The following is a 21690-nucleotide window of genomic DNA, read 5'->3' on the forward strand; positions in this document are numbered from 1 at the left end:
TACAAACTTTTCAAGTCCTGCTTTAAGCTTTCATTTTTATTATTTCGAACTCTTTATCACTGATTGAAGTTGTGCTGCAGTTACTCCTCATTCAAACATTTTTTTTTCAGAACACACCAGTTTTGAATCGCCTATCAATCAAGCCAGCTATAATTCAACATGAAACTGCATTGCATCTTGCAATGTAGAAATACCTATTTTTATTACCTGATGCATTACAATGCAAATTCTATCCAGGTCTTCACAAACAAATTTTTCCATGAATCTGCTTAGCTTAGATGAATGCAATTTCAGATATTTACTGAGAAGTAGTTCCCTCTCACCTTCCCCCCCAGGCTCTGTTTTGGAGCAGAAAGGGCCCAAGGCTGATTTTACCAGCTAAATGCTGCTTTGCTGAACTGAGAAACAGAAGTGAGGAACGATGCAGCTAGGATCGAAGATGCCATAAAAGACTGTAGCAGGACCCATGGACTACATGGCTTACTCTTCGTAGCAATCACGATACATCCTGGTTTTCATCAGCTCTCACTCAGTAACCCAGACATTAGGAATGCAGGAAACCTTTAAAGTTTTTCATTGCCTACGATGGAGCTTGTGTTTAAATTTATGCTTCTTCAGAGAACATCTCCATTGCTGGTTTATAGGTACGGTAAGAGCATGTAAACAGCTATGGCTATTTACATGCTGGTAGAGCAGTTGCATACCTGCATAAAAGGTACTACTGACCGGTACTACACTGACAAACATGAATGCCAAAGGAAAGCAAACCAAAGCAAGCTTGGCTAAGAACATTACTGACATCCAGATTATGCAACCAGTTTTACTAATTCCAGTGCCATAACATTACTTTGGCCCATAACAACTACAGCACGATGACAACCAGTAAGTCTTGCCAAGTTCTTCTAGCAAATAGGTATTCGGTGGGAATTGACTGTCCTTAAGTATTTACTTTCCAAAACCAGATGAAAGCCCACAGAAACTCAGCAGTGCAATCCACCAACAAAAGTGTGTCAACTGTTGCAGTTTAAAGAAAAGAGGGGAAAAAAAAAGTCAATCTGAGATGTAGCTTCCTACTAGAAAAGCACCCTGAAGTGCATGAGCAGATGAAGGTATTAAAACAGAGGCTTATCCAAAAGACTTTCTGTTGACTTCTGGAAGATTTTCATTACACATTTGAGTACAAGTTAAAACTCTCTGAGGTTTTCCTGATACGATGATATATACTTTGCTCCTAGACTTCAAGCAGTGAGAACAGAATTATATTACTGCAATTGAAGAAAGCGGGTATGAGCTGTAATTTGTTATTCTGCTGTTACGGAGTCTCCCTGTCTCATATAAGCAGAACTGAAGAATCATATCTGAACATAAGAAAGCTAAATAGAAAACTGAATCAAAACCATATACCCTTCATTGTAAGCTACATACTATAACATCAAATAAAAGAATGAGTCATAGGAATCAGACAATGTTGTTCTACTACCTTTCAAAACCTTTCGTATAGGCATTTCATGATTCTGTCCTCAGGTATGTGACTTCATCATCCAGAACTGAATTTGGAATATTACATGTTTTACAAACTTTTAAATTATTTTATAATTTATTTCAAAGGTGAACTGATCAAGGAAATATAATCTGCTACCTGCTTTCTAGTTGCAAGCAATCATGTTCTATCTTGCTTACTTAAGCACATATGAACAGAAAGTTGTTGTAGTCCAGAAAATTCAAATATTTATTAACGTTTATAAATACAGATAAAACTACTCACAGTCCATTTTGGAAAACAAACAAACGAACAAAAAACTAGTAATATAAGTTAAATATCTTTATGAGAAAAATTGTAAAAAAAACATAACTGTCTTGTCTGAAACTAGACTGAAAGCATAAGAATGTTAACTATGATATAGATAATAAAGTACTTAAAAAATAGTAGCATGACATACCTCTGTTAAAATGGTAATAGGATGAAAATATGAACATCAGGAGTTAATGCAAAAGTGTTTAACATTTCACTATTGAACAAAATTTTAAAAATATCATGTGCACTGATACTATTAATGCTGCTGGGTACCAAACACTAACAATAAAACATTAATACAGATTGTGAAGGTGTAACACAGAGGTAATATGATGCAGTTGTGAAAGGTTTGGGAATTCCAAAACAAAAGGGGGAAAGAAGCCCAAACTCTATGAAAATGGTGGGGTAAATGAGGTAAGACTGACATCAATGAGACAAATATATGGAAAAGCAGCTAGCAGAGTAATCAAGAAATCATTGAAGTGTAATATAACATAACTACATAATTTGTTACAACAAAGAGCTGATATTTCATTCTGATGAATTTATCCTATATAAATTGAATCAATATGAAATATATTTAGGCTCTCTTACAGCCACATATTAAGCAGCAGGTCCAAAGGAAACCCTACCCTCCCACAAAAACATAGATATTTAGGTAGGGCAACCCTCCCACTCCGTGTTCAGGGCCCAGCAGTGCATACACTGGGGCTCTCGTCTGAGCTTCTTTCCTCACCTTCTCACTACAGAGGGCATAGCAGATAAATTTGGGCTTTGATTTCCAATGTCAGTGGCAAAACTGTTAGCATTACACCTTGCTGCAGGGCAGTTGGGTAGAACTAGCTCTTGGTCACACACGACACTAAAAATAACCATACAAAACCAGTATATCCCATCGTAGCTGATCCACTATTTCAAAACTAACTATCAGACTAAAACTAACAGAACGTACAGGCTAGCACAAGTTTCCCTTCTGGTTTTCATGTTCATCTGCTAAAGAATGAGCAAACAGTAGCCTGAATTTATTCTGTGATGAGCAAAACTTCTTTCAGCTACATTTACAGATGGGCTATTCCAGCAACATCAGAAATAATAATAATAATTTAAAAAAAAAAAAAGCAGGTATTGTAATTTAACTGTGTATATTATCAGACTTAACAGTAAAGAATTTCTATGAGTAATGCAGCAAGGACATGAATTATTGTATTTCTGTACAAGAATTATCCCCTTTATTTCCAATGTTTTGATGATAAAATTCTCTATCTAAACTACTGTAAGAGTGCATGCATTAGCACTCACATTGACTTGCTTTTTCTGTTTACTATATATAGCATTTCATCAAAAACGCTGAACTACTGAAGTGGCACTCAGCAGCGTAATTTTATCTGTTTTTATTCTGCCCATGATCAGGCTGCGCTCCCTTATTAAACTGAAATTCTCTTAGAATACAAATAGGTGACACAGCAAAACCATATGTTATAAACTCTATTGGATGTTAGGAAATAAAAGAGGCAGACACTTTTGGACTAGACTAACCAAACATTGAAATATACAAAACTATTCGCTCAGAAGCCTCCTTTAAGAGGAAAACTTTGAAGAAAACCTATGTATGAATACAAGGAGACTAATACATATCACAGCTGATGAAACTAAAAGGAAAGCTTAAAATTCACCTAATTATATTACAATAGGACATTAAATCATTAGTTACTGAGGCAAGAGTAAAGTATAATTAAGAATACGATTACTAGAAATTTACTTCCATGCAAATTATACAACTTGTATTAATCACACCCATGAATGAGAGTGTTTGCATAATAAAAACATTTTTAAACTTAAATAACAACACAGGCTCCCTATGAAACTTAGTCACAGAAATGCAAAGCTATAAGAACCTAATTAAAGCAGAAAACTTTGCTCTTTTTTGACCACAAAGGCCCCTATTTTTCTTATTCCTTTTGCACCCCAATTCTTAGCCTGTCTAACAATCTTGGAGTAATTTTTTCTTCACTCAAATGACTTACGTCAGTGGCCAAGTTCACAAGTAGAAGCAAAGAGTAAATCACGTTACTAGAGGTTTTTAAATTTTCACAACTGAGATGATGAGAAATGCTGAAGTAATAAGTAGCAACTTTCAGCTGCCTAAGTAATTTTAAAACTGATAAACAGGATATAAACTAGGAATGTTCTTCAAACTTGAGCATACATGTTGCCACTATTTAAAGCTGATCATATGATTGTGATTGGGTGCAAAATTGCTTGCTGTTAAATCCTGTGTTTTGTATAAGAATAATATGACATTCAGAGTACAGCTGATATTTCAACAGGAAAGTCTGATGGAACACATTCACCAGGTAAATCAGAATTATAAGAATCAGTTCAGATACATATTAATAACCAGTGTATAATTCCTGGTCTTCACTCAACTATATAACAATATGGTCCTTATTTTAGCAGAAAAAGGGAGAATCATGCCTGTTCATCTACTGAAAGCCTACTAACTTAGTGTTAAGGTCATCTTTTTTTTTTCTTCTTTTTTTTTTTTTTTTGCACATCTGTGCACCACCAATTTTATTCTCAGGAAAGTCCATTTTTTCTCTGATCATTAATTTCCTCACTAGAGCTCATCCGAGCAATTCCATCTAACTCCTACTCTGACTAATTTCCCATATCATAGTTAAATTCTATCTCCAACATTTAAATTGAACTCAGTAACTTGAACTTAAATACCATTAACTTTAGCTTCAATACTTTGGGACCTTCATAGTATTACACGTCTGTTTCTGTAGCAAGACATGAAGCTATTATGTTCAAGGAACTGCTCACTGTTACAGTTTCTCCCAGAGTTCTACAAATACCCCTAATATAGAGCATAAAGATTTAAAAAAGACTCAATTCCAGATTTCATTCTACACTGGCATAAACCTCACAATTAATAGCACTAGTCTTGAGCACAGAAGAGCTTTCCCAGAAGACTAGCCTTCTTATGCAGGCTTCAGTACAGCAAAGAGCTTCAGATAGACCATAACAGCATTTACAGTAATATATATAATATATATATATTTATAAATTAAAGTGTAAAATTCTGTGTGCATGGGAGTATTATATGTTAAACTTCCCATAATATTTTCAAAAGCATTCAAGCAGAAATCAAATTTGCTTTGCTTCTGAGTCTGCAATAAATTCCATTTAAGACATCAATGCAACAGCTGAAAATTTTGAAGAAAACAAGTCCAACAACTCTCCATAACTTGGTAGAGGATTATTGCTTAACATATGAAAATATTCCTCATTTAAGGATTTACCATCCATGTCTTTGATCATGGCCTTTTATACATTGCTTAGTGTTGCTAGCACCTTCTAAGGAAACAGACCGTGTATGCAAGCCACCCTGTGATATCTGCATATGACTCATGCAGATGCTACTGAAAGATAAATTTCTTCCACTGGCTTGAAACTGAAATAGATGCCATTTGCTCTATCAATAATGAATCAAATATTTTATTAAGCTGAGCTGTTGTCTATAACAGTGCATAGCATATAGTCTTCCAGAACACATTTCTCAAGCAACACATTTTTTAAGCCTGCTACTTGGTTCTGATTTGCATTACAGAGTCAAAATGAACCAGCTGCACAAAACCCACTAACATTTCTCATAGTTTTTCTGTGGTTTTCTTCCTGAATGTGTTGATCAGACAGTATGTTTTCTAATTCATGCTAACACCACACAAAAAGGAACTGTAAGTCACAGGACAGAGCAGATGTCAACTCTACATTTCCCTTGAAAAAGCCAGCCCATTTTTTCATCAGAACAAGAAAATCACAGAAACAATCACCAATACATCTGAAAGAGCCAGCAGCTTCACTGAAGTTGTCTGGACAGATTACGTGGATCTGAGGTGAGATCTCGGTTTACCCACAGCTCTGCTCCTTCCTCCACCACCAGCATCACGCTTCATATGGGAACCACGCCGTTGCCAGTTTTCAGCTGCCACCTACCTCCCACCCTTCACAGTTATCTGCTTGAACTTCAGCAATGCAATGAATACATGCAAGGAAAATATAAAACACTTGTTTAATAGTAAGCCCACATGCCTGAACTAGAGAAGTAAATTGAGTTTATATCGCCTAAGACTACATCTACGCATTTACCTGGTTTACAGAGATCTCATCTTGATATAGTAGGTCAGGATGGGTCTAACTTAAACCAGGAAATGGCTTTTAAACTAAACATAGCTCGACTTCTCTTGGCATCACTCAATCCAGAGAAGTAAACTACACTGAAAAATTTAAACCAAAGGCAGAAACACCATTTTGACACACAACATCGCCACACTGTGGGATAATTCTCAGGTTACCAGGGACACCACATCAAAAACACAGACCCAAACTGTTACAAAATGAAAAACCTATATATAGCAAAAAACAAGCCTGAGTTGCATAAACAGCAACTTTCCTACGACTCTTTCCATGGCCCTAAGCATGCTGGTAGAGGTCCCCATGCTGACAGCATATGCAGGAGACTTTCTCTGTGCTAGTCTTTCCAGCTGTTTTTGTATGATCACAATCTGCAGCTTCTAACCTTTATTCATAATTTACACAGAAGCCAAAATGCTTTGATCAATTTAAAACATAATACATAATAAATGCAAATCCTAAACTGAGTCTGAGTAGCTAAAGATGACATTTCTGCAGGAAATATATATATATTTATATATATATTTTACAGCAAGTACTATGACAAGAATTACTTGGGACTGTTTATGCAAGGGTTCAGATGTTCAGTGGAACAACCATCAACCATTTCCATACACATTCTCACTTGCAGAAGCAGAGCTACAGATCTGTATCTGTAGATGAACAAATTACATTCCCTCAAATGCTTTTTATCATCATAACCAACAAAACACAACTATCCCGTTTGCTTGTTGAGTTTTAGTTTATGTGTATCAAGACACTGGACATTATGATTTCAAGAGAAACAGAAAAACAAACAAAATCATAATTCATGTGTAAGGGTTTTAATTGGTACTTTCAAAGCTGCAGACAGATGTGAATGGTATCAACTTTTAATTTAAAGACAAAAAAGGACAATATTTAATTTTTCATTATACGCAATTTGACCCAAATCAAGCACCATCTCATTAATACTACAAGGTTTCCGGTGACATTAATTCTCTATTTTATTCAGGTAGCATAAGCTTTGCATCTTTTATTAAGTACACTTCAAAAATTCTTAGTAAGAAATCTCATGTGCAAGGTCTTACTTTTTAAAGTTAGTTCTAATGTAAAAATTAAATGCTCTCCTACTTTTGAAACTGAAGTAGTTTCCAACCCAAAACCAATATATGAAAATAAGAATAATTTTTTAAAAAGATTAACTTTATAAAGTTTGCTATGAGCACAGAAATATTTCATTTATGAATTACTCAGAGGCATGTACCAAATCTATCATTTAAATAATTTGTAAAAGTTAAAACCTATTATCTTTCCTGAATAGTTTTAAAAGTCCTTTTTAATCAAATGTGACTCATACTTTTTCCAAAAGCCCTATGCTAAAAAAGCAACAAAAAAAACCCGTCAAACTGTACCATAACAAGCTAATAAAAAGCAATGACAGTTAGGGATGGCGCCATCCAAAACCACAAAATCAGTTCTACTTTAATTTATATTTTTAAGAAATAATCAGTTAAAAATAGGTGCATTATCTGTTTAGAAAAGACAGTATGTGAAAATAACAAATATTATTGTAGATTCCATTTTGTCTAGAATTAGAGACAGGGACTAAATGAAAGCCAATCTTTTCTTTAATTCAGCAGAGATGAGAAAGTACTTCCGCTTTTTGGACTCAATAAATAAAATGTTTACAGAACTCTAAGAAAGCACAATTAATTTTTTTCCTACTCTTGTGCATATGTGCTATAAGTTGCAAAGAGAAAGTATTTGTAAGTGTAAACACCTTACTATTCCTGTAAGTTAGAGATTTTAATACAAGCTAGTGATAATGATACCTGGGCCTTCAGAAGCATTAATATTTTGAGACTGAAGTTTTATAGATGTTTCTCATTTAAAACGCATTAACATAAAAAGAGATTAGTTCTGAGACAAACTTACTGAAAATACTATTTTCAACTATCTGAAAGTACCACTTATGTCAGAAAACTGTGATTCACATCACAGCTATCACAAACATTAGATTCATTTTCTTTTGTGGATGACCTAGATGTGGAAAATGATTATTGGATCCTAACCATTTGAAAACATTGATGATATGTCCAGTCTCAAATTTCAAAAAATAGCTAACAAAATCACAAAAATGAGACTTGTCTTAAAAATAAATGTTGTTCTATAAGCCTAACCTAGACAATGTGTTTTATGTTTTTCAGGTGTTAAAGATTTCTACAGCTATACAATTCAAAGGTTGGTTGGTTGGTTGAAGATGAAATTGATATTTTCTGCAACAGTGTTATAAAAGAAAACAAAACAATATCTTAAGGACTGACAAGTTGTAAGACAAAAAGGAAATTCAACATTTCCACTATAGTTGTTTTCTTAGCTGTTTACCGTATTTTTTATTTCACCATTTACCTACTTACTAATTCTACAACACTGTATGACAAATGAGGATTACAGTTTGAGTACTGTGTTAATTACATGCAAGAACAGACCTACAATTTAAAGTAAATTTTCTTATAAAAATTCCAGTTGTATACATTGTTATAAACACTTCAACATACTGGGACCGCCCTAAATTGCCCTGTAACATTAAACAAATCACAGACAACTCTCTGTACCAAAATGTTACTTCTGCAAAATCTGTATCCAGCAACCTATGGATTCTGTGCGAAGCCAGCCAGAGATCTGCAGCCTTATGTCCTTGCAAAAGCTAGGATTTGCCTTCCCATGTCCTCTTATAAAATAAAATGGTAAAAATCCATTTTTGGATTTTCACAAGGAAATCCATTTCTATCATAACGGAAATATTCTCCATACACTCAGCTACAATTTTGCTCCAAAAGTTCACATAAAAATGAACAGATAAATAAAAAGAAAATCTTTAATCTTATGCATAAAGCTTTTTCTGCTTCCTTGCTGATTTTTTAGATGGGTCCTTCAGACAGATACAGTACAAGATTGATATAATGAGTCCATTTTTTCTTCAACATCTTTTCCAGACTTTGAGTTTGTACTTTTCCTTCTCTTCACCTCCAATTTGAGAACAGTAATACTTCTTTAAAAAGCCCGGACACCGTGTTCAAATGAAGTGGATAATATTGTTCATTCAAAATTCTGAAATTTATTTCTAACTCTGCAAATATATAAGAATCTTTATTTGCTATAAAATAAAAAATAAAATAGAAAAAGCAAAAGCATGGTGTTGGATATCTTATTCTTTATAGTATTTTGCTCTTGCATTTAACTGTTCAGTATATTTTTTAATGTTTCTATTATCATTACCATTTCATTTGTAGAAATATATTTTCTTTAAAGAAAAATCTATTCCAGATTTTTTAAAGATAAGCTATATGGTTAGAACAGGCTCATTTTGGTGGCAGTTACCAAAAGGTTTGGTTGTGAATTTTTGCTCTCAGTTTTTAAGAAACTTTTTGCAACAATCTAATTAAAAAGTGATGGCTAAATAAAACACATCCTTTGTGTAAGAAAATCTATAAATTCCACTTATGAAGAAAAAAATCTACATCGAGAAAAAATAAAAAGAACGTATATTTCAGAGATATCAAATTTTTTTAAAAAAAGAAAAGAATCATTGGCAGTGTAGTTAATGTTTTACATTTAGCAACAGTAACAGCTAGGTATCATCAACTCCTGCTGGCTTCATTTAAGCTATAAAATCTATTGTTTTTTTGGAATGGAGAGCCTATCAGAAGGTGCCATATCAGAACTAATGAGCAAGAAGGTAATAAGGTACAGTTATATTAACAGGTTTGAGGACAAAACATTTTTCCACTCTTTTCTTTTAGAAAGTGCTTTTATGCAATCATTCAGTTGCTATTAATAGCTTCAGCACCACTCATGCAAAGACTTGCACAGTCGGAGAGCCGGGTCCTTATTCTGACAGGCCTTTAGCAGTGGAGAAAACTTTTTTTTTGTATGTGTGTTGCATTAGACCACTAAACTATTTCAATAAAACAGCACTCAACGCATGCAAAAAAACAGTGGCTTTCTTCAAATATACCTGTCATTTGAAAACCTCACCTTTTCTTTTACTGAGTTGAGTATTAACGTAAGTTAACTGCTTAAATACTCTTTAGAAACTTTAGATTGAAGCACTGAAGCTATTACTTTTATTCATATTAAGATGTCTTCCAGCAAATAGACTGTAATTATAGACATCTAAATGCAAGGTATTTTTAAATGTCTGGTGTGTATCTATGCATTAAAATGTATGCAAATAAATAAAACTACTTGTGAACACTTTTTCCAGATATATTTGCAGTTAATTGGACTTAGAAAAGGGGGCTCTAAAATTTTTCAGTTTTTCCACCAAGAAAATATTTACCACCTTAACAAAATACCAAAAAACCTCCTCAAAATGTTAGTTAAGATCTAAGTGTTATTCAAAGAATGAAACAAGCTTTCATCCAGATGAAAGATACCATTTTATAGTAACCCTGTACCTGTTTGCATTAGAAAATGAAACAGCAAAATTAGGTAAATATATGACAACATAAAGCAATACAAACCATATATTTTTTTATGCTGTCTTTCCATGAATGGCATCTAAATATAGAGGAAATCATGTATATAGTGGCCTGCCAATCTGAACTTTACCAAGGAATTAAAAATTATTTCAGTTTTTGATTTCATACAAGGTTTCCATAAGCAATCTGGTATTTCATGTAACTTAAATAATAGGGAGAAAATTTAGAGCATTTACTTTCAAAAACTGACTTGCAATATACCTTCAAAATTTAGTCAGGAAAACACACCGTGTTGAGTGAAACAATTTGGAGAGGGGTGAAAGAAATATGGCTATGAAATCAATTACATGAAAAGCTGAATTCATATTTGCTTATAAATTTTCATTTTATGAAGTTTAGCGAAAAAAATGCTTTTATGTCATCATATTACTATTACGTCAAAGCAGTAGTAGGTGGCAAGGGAGAACCTTCCCCCACCCCAAGATTATCATGACCTCTCATTGTCTGTTTGGTATTTGTCATCTGTGTGAACGATGTTGGTCATAACTATAAAACTTACAGTTTATTTCATTCTCACAGTGAATGGCTAAAACCTTAATGTACATATTAAAAAAATATGAATACAAAAAAAAATATGAATACATAAAACCTTAACGTACATATTAAACGCACTTAGTACAGATCCAGAGTATTACACTGAATGATGCTCAAGGCACATCTCCCTGCCACGCTCCCATCACTTTTATGAAGTGATATATGTTGCTTGTAAGTGAAGACTTAAAATCTTTATGAATCTAGTTTCAGTTTCCACCTTTGATATTCCAAAATACATGCAGTTCCAAAAAGTATATTTTAATTCCTATCTTCTACATCTATCCTCTTCTTCCCTTCCTCAATTTCTATTCTATAATTTTTCTCTTTAAGCAGAAATACATTTATCAAACTCAGCATTTTGTAGCCACCTGAAGGGCACTCATAGTGGAACAAGAGTTTAGCTCGTTGTTCTGCCAAGCCAATAGGGATGGAAGTAGGATGAAGAGGTGCTATATTTTACTTCCCACAAACTTGTGACTAGCACTGACACAGCAATTGTGCTGGATGGCTGAATGCAACCATTTCAGCATTGTGAAAACTAGTGTTATATGCGAAAGGGTTCTATCTTGGAGTAGAGGAGGGGAAAAAAAAAAAAGAACAAACAAACTACAGACACATTCCCACAGAATTTCTTCGCCTATCCCCAATTCCATACCTGTTGTACTTTGTTATTACTGTCTTCTTACCCACTTTAGCACCTTTTCTTCTCCATTGAGTCATCCCTAATTTTCCATCTAGCCATTAAGGCAATTACTAGATTTTCAAAGCAGGAAACAGCTTTCACTTCCACAAACCTCTCTGACTTACATGTGTTCCCAACCATCTATTGCTTCTCTGTGCTCTTTAAAAGGCCAAACTATTACTAGTCTAAACTTAGTGGCAGAAAATTGATGTCTGTTATTCTCTTGACTACAACTGACTGCAAGTACACTTAAAGCAGAGTAACACAAACTCTGAAGACAAAATCATATTCTGAAGACCTTGCAAACTGACAACAATAAGAAAGACACAATGTACTGGGACACAATGACACAATTACTTATTATTTCACATATCTGAGAATCATAAAATAAATGAACTCTTTGAAGTGGTTTAGATATAATACTAAGACTGGTATGAATCATAAGATCATTTTGTATGCAAGACAAAAAATAATTAAATAAAAACTAACTGAATTTGAGGCATCCCACTGGTATTACCGGAACATGAAGGTGGAAGACAATAATCCTAAAGACAAGATCAAGTAACATAGACCAATGTTTAAATGAATCTGAACAGTGTTTGACCAACACTTATGCTCAACATTTTTAGAAGCTTTAAACTTCACCGGTTTTGAACTTGATGATTAACCTATATAGAAAAAAAATAAAGGTAAAGATACTTGGTGTTTTGTTCTGAAATGAGGGACAGCTGCAGAACTAAAATGTACTTTAAAGACCAGAAAGCATCATTATCCAAACTGTCACTGTTTAACATGTATATTTCCATTTATTAGTCTCAGAATTTTAATTCCACAGAATGTTTTATGTACCCTGAGAAATACTGATGAAACTTCTCAGTAAGAAGCTTGAAGTTGTACAGAAAAAAAATACAGAGGTATTTGTTTTATGTAGTTTGCATATATTTATATGTATGGTTCATACAGGTAACAAACATATGTCTATAATATGGATGGATACATGCATGTATGTATATAATACAGATACTTTGCAGAAGTCTTCTTCATTACACTTAAACCACCACTGATAAAAACAGTCTGGTTTGTTACCCAAAAGATTTATCCACAAATAGCAAGCACAGTTGTGGCCATGAGATTATCAGAAAACATAAGCATTAGCAGTTGTTAAATACACTTCCTACAGATGAATGTTCACACCAAGACTATTTCACCTACACCACATTTCAATGATGTCCTTGAAATTATGTCCATGCATCACTTTCCTGGATTAATATTTTTGAAAGCTCTGACTCAGTAATTTGGAAAACAAAATCCCTTATTTTACTTTAAGCAATCCATTAAAAATCACTGCCTAGTCCTTTTTTAAAAAAAAGTCAGGATCATAAATGAACATCTTGCCAAAGAGGCAAACATCAACTCATGTCCAGATGTTTGGGCAGAAGACTGGAAGTTTGAACTGGACCACAGGTTTAGACCCAAACTCCAGATATAACCTAGCCCTTTCCTAATGCACTATCTGTTTTGAAAGGGTCTTTTCAGTTTGAATCTACTCCATGAGACTTTGTTTAAACTTGTTGCTAACATTACTTTGTTCTCTGCTCTAGAGCTGAGCATGGAATCACAAAAGCAGTCCATGCCATTTCATAAAGCATATCTAATGAATTCTCTAACTGCAGAGTCAACGTTAACATGGAGAGCCTTGAACCATAGTAATGTTGCTTAAAAGTACCTGTCAGTAGCATAGATTTTAGCTCAGAAAAGATCTACTTTATCCTGGCAGCAGGAATCTTAAAGGTATTTTGCCCTACATGATTACAGAAACAATATAACAGAAGGTGACACCACATATGGGTTCTAAGAAAATATAACAAACAAGTCAGCACAAAAATTTTCACTAGAATGCAAGCAAACACAGGTCAACAAATCATTGAGACACACTTTTGAAAGAAACAGTAAGGAAAAATTAGGGGGGAAAAAAAAGCATGTAAAAGACTTCCATTTTAGTGGTTTCCTTTGTCTTCGATCTAACCTCAGTATAGAGAATTCAAATCCTAGCAGAGGAGATTTTGTCCTGTGAAAAAAATGAAGAAAATGTTATGGATATCCATTTCTTCAAGTGTACCCTGTTATTAGCCAATAGTCTCAGATGGCATATGTTGACGACGTCATCACAACGTGACTGTACTAGACTACAGATAAATCTAAAACAGTTGCTAGCATTCTCACTGTGGCACCAAATAGCTCAGAACATAAACTGCATAACTGTTTTGCCCTTCAGTAAGCTTGTATTTAGTGCTAGCATAACTAGGCTTCTCTTTATGAATTAAATGACTTGAAAAAAAGGACAATTCTGCACACATTGTAGCAATGTGCTGTAATATAACCAGCCTTCTTCCTTAGTTTATCTTTAAATATACACTTTAAAGCAAATTAATTTCATTGATCTTTGTTTTCAGTTCCATCTCCTTTCCACCCAGAGATGGGCTACTTTTCATCAATGCGTTATTCTGTAGAGAAAATGGTACATTATTTTTGTGTTGTATCACTGTTATATAGAAAAAAAGATGTCCGATTTACATTCCATCTAAATGAAATGTGCCTTTTACTCAATAGAAAGTATTATTACATTGATATTCACGCCAAATAAAAATGATGCATTTAGATAAAGTAGTCTGCATGCCATCTGCTAGATTATCAGTTGGCAAAAAGATGTCTTCATAAAATACCAGATCTACGGAGTTTTATATGATGTCTTTTCAGAGATCAGCCTTCTTTGAGATATCACTGAAATGACACATGTAGATTCCCTTTGTTCTTGTTAGTGCTGGTAAAGAGAGCTAACCACATTGACAATTCCATCCACAAGTGAAGGCGGAACTAATTGTCACTTGATATTATGCCATGGTCAAGACTTTTAAATTTCAAGAGTTTTCGATAACTGTTCTTAGATTACTGAAGATACGTGACCAGGACACAGGTACCCATTTATTTATTCCTCATTACTGAACAAAAACCATTTTGCATAACTTAACAACACTAACTACATTAAAATTTGAATTAGATTTTGGCTTCTTTCCTGCCTAATTCATTAGACTTTTGGGTTCAGCAGGATGTGAAAGATTATAACAGTATGTGGTAACACCCGGAATACTCAACTCCATTATGTTCGCAAATAATGAATGCTCCCTGGTAAGCATACAGACACAGATCAGCTTCTCAGCATAGAGACAGGTGGCAAGTAAGGAAAAATGGCTCCACAAAAAAAGGAAAAAAAGCAATAATGCATTTTATTGATTTTCTATGTCACACGTACACAGAACTACCAATCTTTAATTAACATAGAAAAGATTAATGTCACTAATAATGTGGTTGCAGCATTCTCTATGCTAAATGATATATTTTGAGGTATCTTTTCACTGATTTGTATATCAAGAAGAGTGCAACACAGAAGAAAATTACAGAGAAATTCCTTCTGGTATCCCAGGTCCTGGTGGAAGTTCAGTTGCAGCAGGGGGAAAAGAAAAAACCTGAAAATGTGTTTATACGTTCTGATGAAAAGATAATCCTGTATTCCCTATTGACAGTCCATCAGTGGAATTTTGTAGGACTATAGCAGCCTTCTAATTAGGTCTTCCCACTCCTAAAGCAATCTCAGAGGAAAGCCTGAAGAATACTGATTGCATTGTAAGTTTGATACATATTCAGGCTGTCATTATTGAGGTTATAACACACTTCACACTCCTGCCTTTTGATTAGTGACTTCCAAAATAGATCAGGTTAAATTCTACATCACATCTGACTCACTGTTTTAATCTACAATATACACCTTTCACTAACTGTCTCTGCTTAACCTAATAAACTTTTCAAATGGGTATTTTAATTAGAAGGTAATTAAATAGCAAAGATGGGAACTTCAAACATACAGAAAAAGATCACGGTATTAATAAAAAGATTCTCAGACTGGAAATACCACCCAGTTATGGCAAAACGAATACTACCTGATAACAAACTACACATTACTACTTTCAAACCCTCAGTCTGAGAAGTGGCAATGTACATGATTCACACCTTAAATAATGAGGATACATATAAAAGCCTGCTTTGCATTTCCAGTTTGCAATGTACTGCATGTGACAGCACCCAGTATGCCTCTTTAGAAGTATGATTGGTTGTTTCATTACTGCTTTCATTTGGTTTACTCCCAATAAGATGTTTTCTCATTTTTGCTTTTAAATAAAGACAGTAATTTCTCTCTCTGTAGCCCCAATTACTCATAAATTTAGTGCTCATATGCTGAGCACTGGAAACAAGCTTCTCAAACAAGCCAGACCTGTCAGTGAAAATGAACAATTCAGGTTTATTTTCATATGAAAATGAACATCTATAAAGTGAGGTTTATGGAGCAACTTAATCTCATCCATGTATGTAGAACTGCATACGTCTGGGACTGAATGTTCTTTGCCTTTCTCAATGGATCCTTACTCAGTTTAGGTTTTATCTGCTGTTTCTTTGCTTTTCAACTTAGCTTTAGGAAAAATAGGTGGTTTATATAAAATATTTAGGTACACCTTTGGTTTTGAACAATTTAAATTTCTTTTAAGAATTCCAAGTATTAACTGACCATTGTTACCAAGTCTTTGTCACAGCACCTAAATCTTAGTCAGAGTACAAGGGCTGACTGCAGAAGGAAGAGGATGAACCAGATACATACAGACTTTTATAATCCAAGTATTTAAAGAAATAAATTCATATTATGAATGTGAAATTTTCAGGGCTTACAGTGTCTCTGCACAAATGTATATCATGAAAAGGACTTAAGACACAACCTTGTGGAAACAAGCTCCTAAACAAGCATTTATATGCTTTGATTTAAATATCATATCCATGCTTAATAAGTGTTCACCATTCTGGAGAAAAAGCAGATTTTGTGTTCTTCATTAGTCACTCTTCTCAGCAGATATTTTGTGGATATTTTCATTTGGCATTACCACTTTCCACTCTGAATCATACTAGAGTAAGATATACTGCAGTTGACTTTGGTGAAGACCAAATCTTGCTGTTTGTATTTTAATCAGAGAAGGCTAAGTACCAGCTGTTGGGTAAATGATATTCAAAATTATCTTCCATCATATTCTGGGCCAAATTTCAGCTCTAATGTAAGCAGGCAACACTCCAGCACCTCCATTGCACTTGTAACTCATCAGAATAGAGAATGAAATTTGGCCTTCAAGGTTCACATTAACAATCCATATTTTCATTATAGATACTAAAAAAAAAATTACAATTTACCATGGAATCCAATGAAGACAGAAATGTTGACAGCTTTCTTAGCATATTCTGCTTTCTTTTTCCAGGCACAGGAAATCCACTTTATGACTGTAAAAAACAGACTCTCCTAAGCATAAACAAACAAAACAAAAACAAACAAAAAACAACAACCAAAGTCCAGAAAAAACAAAAAACCAAAGTCTTCCAATGTCTCTTATAACCACTATGAAATGTCTGATAAAAGTTATGAACTTTTACATATGAACAGTTGGTACTACAAGCCCCAGTTTCATCTTGCAGAAAGACCAACATTTTGCAAAGATCAAGGAAGCAAAACAACCCCTTCATTTTGTGACAAACAGGTTACTTTTAGTTATATACTCCCCTCTATATGAAATAAGCATTATCATTACCTTTTCTGCCTCCCCAATACTTACACAACACATGTGTCCTGCTTCCAGAGTTTGCTTTTCAGGATAGGACGATGGATTAAACAAGCCACTGCCCTCCCATCAGTACTGCCAGTACTGTGATTGGGTGGTGTGGGAGCTCTTACTCTGACTCCACTAAGATCATAAGACTCTTTAAAGCCTTTTTATGAACAAAACAAGAAAGCAAAGGTTAAAACTAAAACTAAAAAAGGCTATGTAGCACAGTGGTGGATGACTTTGAGTACTTTTTGAGTACAAAAGCTGAAGGGAACTCTGGTCTGTTTTTGAAAGGAAGTGAGTACTTTTGAGTACTGCACAGACTAATCAGCAACCTCAGACACTCTCAGATTATGTCAAAATTCTACCAATTTATTTAAGCAAAAATCTCTAACAGAAGAATATTTGATATTAACCATCAGGAAACAAATGTTACAATTGGCCGTAAACAGCCTTTGAAGAATTAATTCCATACCTAAGTCACCGCTCTTTGAAATGCAGTTAAAACAACTTATTCTTTACTTGTATTCTGAACTCTTTTATCAGGGATTGAGGTCTTTATTCCCCCAGAGAACACAGTAATATTCCAAAGTGATCTATCATTTGAAAGACTAGAGGTTTAATCAACTGATTAAAACACTAAAGAAGCTAGGATGGCCACATATTTGTTAAAGATTATTGGATCTCTGATAACTGCTCATATTCAAAAAACCCACTATCATAGGTAACTTTTATTTCTCTAAACCCCAGCTCAAAATCTACAAGAGAAAAAAAGGCATAGGTAATGAACTCATCACCTGGCAAAGAGCATTGATTATTTATCTGAAAACTCTTAAATTAAATAACATAAGCAATCCTGAGATGACTGGAACCTAAAATCACCTTTTCCTTGTGTTATGACTAGCAGACCCCAAATCCTACGGATTCTGGAGATGCAAACTAACTGAAAACATCAAAAAGATTTATACTTTTATCATTGTGAGTCCTCATGTTCAGCCTTCATTGAGCCCATCAGTGCCCTATGGATGAAACATTATTGTTTTGAGAAAAAAGAAAATAAAAGTAGAATGCTGAGAATGACTAGAATATAGTTAGGGCATGGGATTAGATGCTGCAAGCAATTTTACTGGTCTCTGCAACTTGTTTCATGTACAGAAGTAACTCCTTTTAAGAAGTGCTCTCTGACATCAGGTCTGTTTCATTTCGTCTAAAACAGAGCGATGCTTAACTCAATCTTCTACAAATATTTGTGTGGCAGACCAGCTGCACGCTAGGATCAAGACATTTTCCATAAGGGATGAAACTGTGAAGATTTCATAAATCCAGTAAAAATGCTGACCACCTGGGAAAGGAAGTCCTTCAGGGGTCAGCTGCTCCACAGTAAGCATATGTACCTCTAAGAAGTCTTAATTAGCTTAATTAGTTAAGACCAGATATTATAACATATAGACATTCATATCTACAGTACAGGTTTGTACAACTGATCATTCAGCTACTGTCTAAAACATATTACAGAATTGTGCCAAATAATAAATGTCTCTTGAAAGGAGATGGCAGAGTAAGACTGAATTGTATTTAGTGGTTGACATTACAGAAGAGCATCAATGAAGTACCTGGTTTTAACCTACTGACATTTTTGTCAAAATAAAACTGAAAAGAAAAAAAAAAAAGCTTGCAATGTTAAAAACTGTCAACAACAACACTGGGGACTTTCAGAAACATGACAAGACAGGCAAGATGAAATCAATCTGGGACCTGGAGAAGTGCCTAAGCTCATGAAAAAGATGTTCCGCCTCTCTGCAATTGAAAACAACACAAAGGAATGATGGCACAAGTAGGAAGCATGAAGAGACTACATTTGTCACCCCAGAAGAACACCTGCTAACAGCCTACGATACACAAATCTTAGCAGTAAGAAAAGCAAGTTAACAGTCAGTACTTTTATCTTTAGATATCAAATCAGCAAAAGGAGACGGCAGATGGAACAGCATTGTAAGCAGTAAGATATGACATCTGAACTATTGATTACTGGAATGGCTAACATCTGAAAAAAATTAAAAATAAAAATTAGCTAAAACCACTCAAAGAGCAGCCACCCTTAGTCCTTTAGTTAGGACTTGGATTCACATAGGCCATTTATTACATCTAACATAGTAGTCACTATTTTACTTGCCTCTCTTTTCTCCCCAGAACCCTTGCAAAAACAACATCCGATACTTTTTTAGCGTAACTGGTGCCTGCTGTAGTCCTACAACACAGCCATAGCTGGTCAATAAATTTCAACAATTGTCCTATATACAGATATCACTATGGAATATGTTGCTGGGCAAATATGCTACTACAAGACACATTCAAAGTATCATATGTCGCTGCAAGTCTTTCCTACCATACTTGCAATATGCATGAGAGCACATTGTTATGGACACAAAAGACTATTAAATAACAGCACTAGTTAAAAAGCACATGGAATGGATGTCCCTTGCTGTTGGTTCTCCAAAAACATGTATAATGGGCATATACTCAACACTGAAATGCTTTTATTTATTAAAATAAATAAAAAATATTTATATATTTTTTAAAAAAAATAAAAAGGCTGTTTTGTTCCTGTTAAAAAAATATATCTCAGTAACTGATAGGAAAACACTGAAGTGGTTCCTCACCTCTCACTGCTTTGCTTAAACTGTCTTCAGCTAGGCTGGTGGAAGAGTCCTTGCTCTATCCTGGAGCCACTTTTTAAAACTCTTCTCAAGAACTAGGAACATTATCCTGTGATGTAAAAATCAAAGCAAGGGTCAAGTCCTTTGTTTTAGGAGAACTGTGGTTAAAGCTTTTGCTCAAAAGAGATGAGTGATTCCCGCCCACACTAAAACAGGATCCAAACTTTAGAAAAATAGCCCTGAACTCAGACTACAAATTACTTAGAAAACAGTCATTCTTAACCTCTCTTCAGGAAACTAAAAAAACCATACATACACACACAGACAAAAATCAGAGACAGCAAGCACATCCACCTCTACTAGCAGAACGAAGTGGAGAAAGGGAATTGTATAAGTCCTTAAAGCACTCTATCTACTTTTCCTTTAATCTATGAAATGTAATCTTCGAAATAAGAGTGAAAAATACTCTTTTTTCACCAAAAAGCTTAACTCATATTTGTAAAGATGACATTGCTTGGCCTTGTGACCATTCATCTCTAACAGCTAATTAAAAACCTCTCACTAATTTATGTAAATGAATGAATACTAGTGCATGATGTTGAAGAAAATGAAAAGATTTTAAAAAGTAATCACTCAGCATTTATCAAAGAATCCTCCATTTTAACACAGCAGGTCAGTGATGGGGAAAAAAATAAGAGGAAAGAAAAAAACAAGACTTAAGCGTACAATTCTAACTTTCTACTAAATTATTTCAGGACACACTACTTTCACACATGCCATAAAACAACCTTCCATTGTTCTGCAATGAAAGAGTACAAAACTAGATAACTCACTGTTAATTTTCCAACTTTTGAATATTATGAAGCAACAGTGATAAAAAGAAATGTCTGTCTGAGCAGTTTACTGCTGGATATTGCAGCCATTGTCAAAGTATTTGGTCCCTGATACAGCATTTGACGTAAAAAAAAGTCATGGTGTTCAACTGCTGTCCCAATGTAGGACAATTCCCGTATTTCTTCTTAAGGATTGTAATGTGAACTAACTTAACTAACATAGTTTCTTATTTCACAAGCTGAAAAATATGATTACCTATTCACGGACAGGCAGAATTCAATAGACCCTGACTGTAGTAATTTAGATGCAATTCCTACCTTCCTTTTCTCATCTGCACAACTGTACTGTACTTAATAAAATAGGTCTTGCATTTGAAATGCAGAGCATAAATTAGAGTCCTAGTTCTCACCATCTATTCAGTCTCTTTGCTCAGAAGAAATTTTATTGTAATTTTAGCTACATTATCTGGTAGTTTAACTCAGGATTTCCCAGTTTGTCTTCATATAATTTCATTCTCTCAATTAGAAAGTAGTCCACGCATTCTGTGTCAAATTTCTGTACCCTAAAGACATGAAGTATGCCCCGTAAATTATTTTTTTTCTAAGGAACTTCGGTCTTTTTTCTTTCTTTTCTGGTTCTTAAAAACATTGATTATATTTGCATGTTTCTTGGTCGTCTTTTCAAGTATTTTCTCCCCATCTCTACATAAAGAAAACAGAATCAGAGTCATGTTCTTTGGAATACTGTGCAGGGGCTCTAAGAAAAAAATCCT

The 21690-nt window shown here is 34.3% G+C and overlaps 1 protein-coding gene across 1 annotated transcript in view; it reads right to left on the bottom strand.

Annotated features, from left to right (window-relative positions):
• Nucleotides 1–21690, bottom strand: part of SGCZ (sarcoglycan zeta) — a 470225-nt gene that overhangs the window by 269721 nt on the left and 178814 nt on the right. Inside the window, exons 9-10 of the transcript XR_014583197.1 lie at nt 17021–17107; nt 1942–13802 (exon numbers count right to left, since the gene is read on the bottom strand). The gene's annotated coding sequence lies outside the window, so the exon portion shown is untranslated. Of the gene's footprint in view, nt 13803–17020; nt 17108–21690 lie in introns of the transcript that reaches the window.

The sequence above is a fragment of the Anser anser genome (genome assembly GCF_964211835.1).
Source record: "Anser anser genome assembly, chromosome: 4".
Classification (NCBI taxonomy): Eukaryota; Metazoa; Chordata; class Aves; order Anseriformes; family Anatidae; genus Anser; species Anser anser.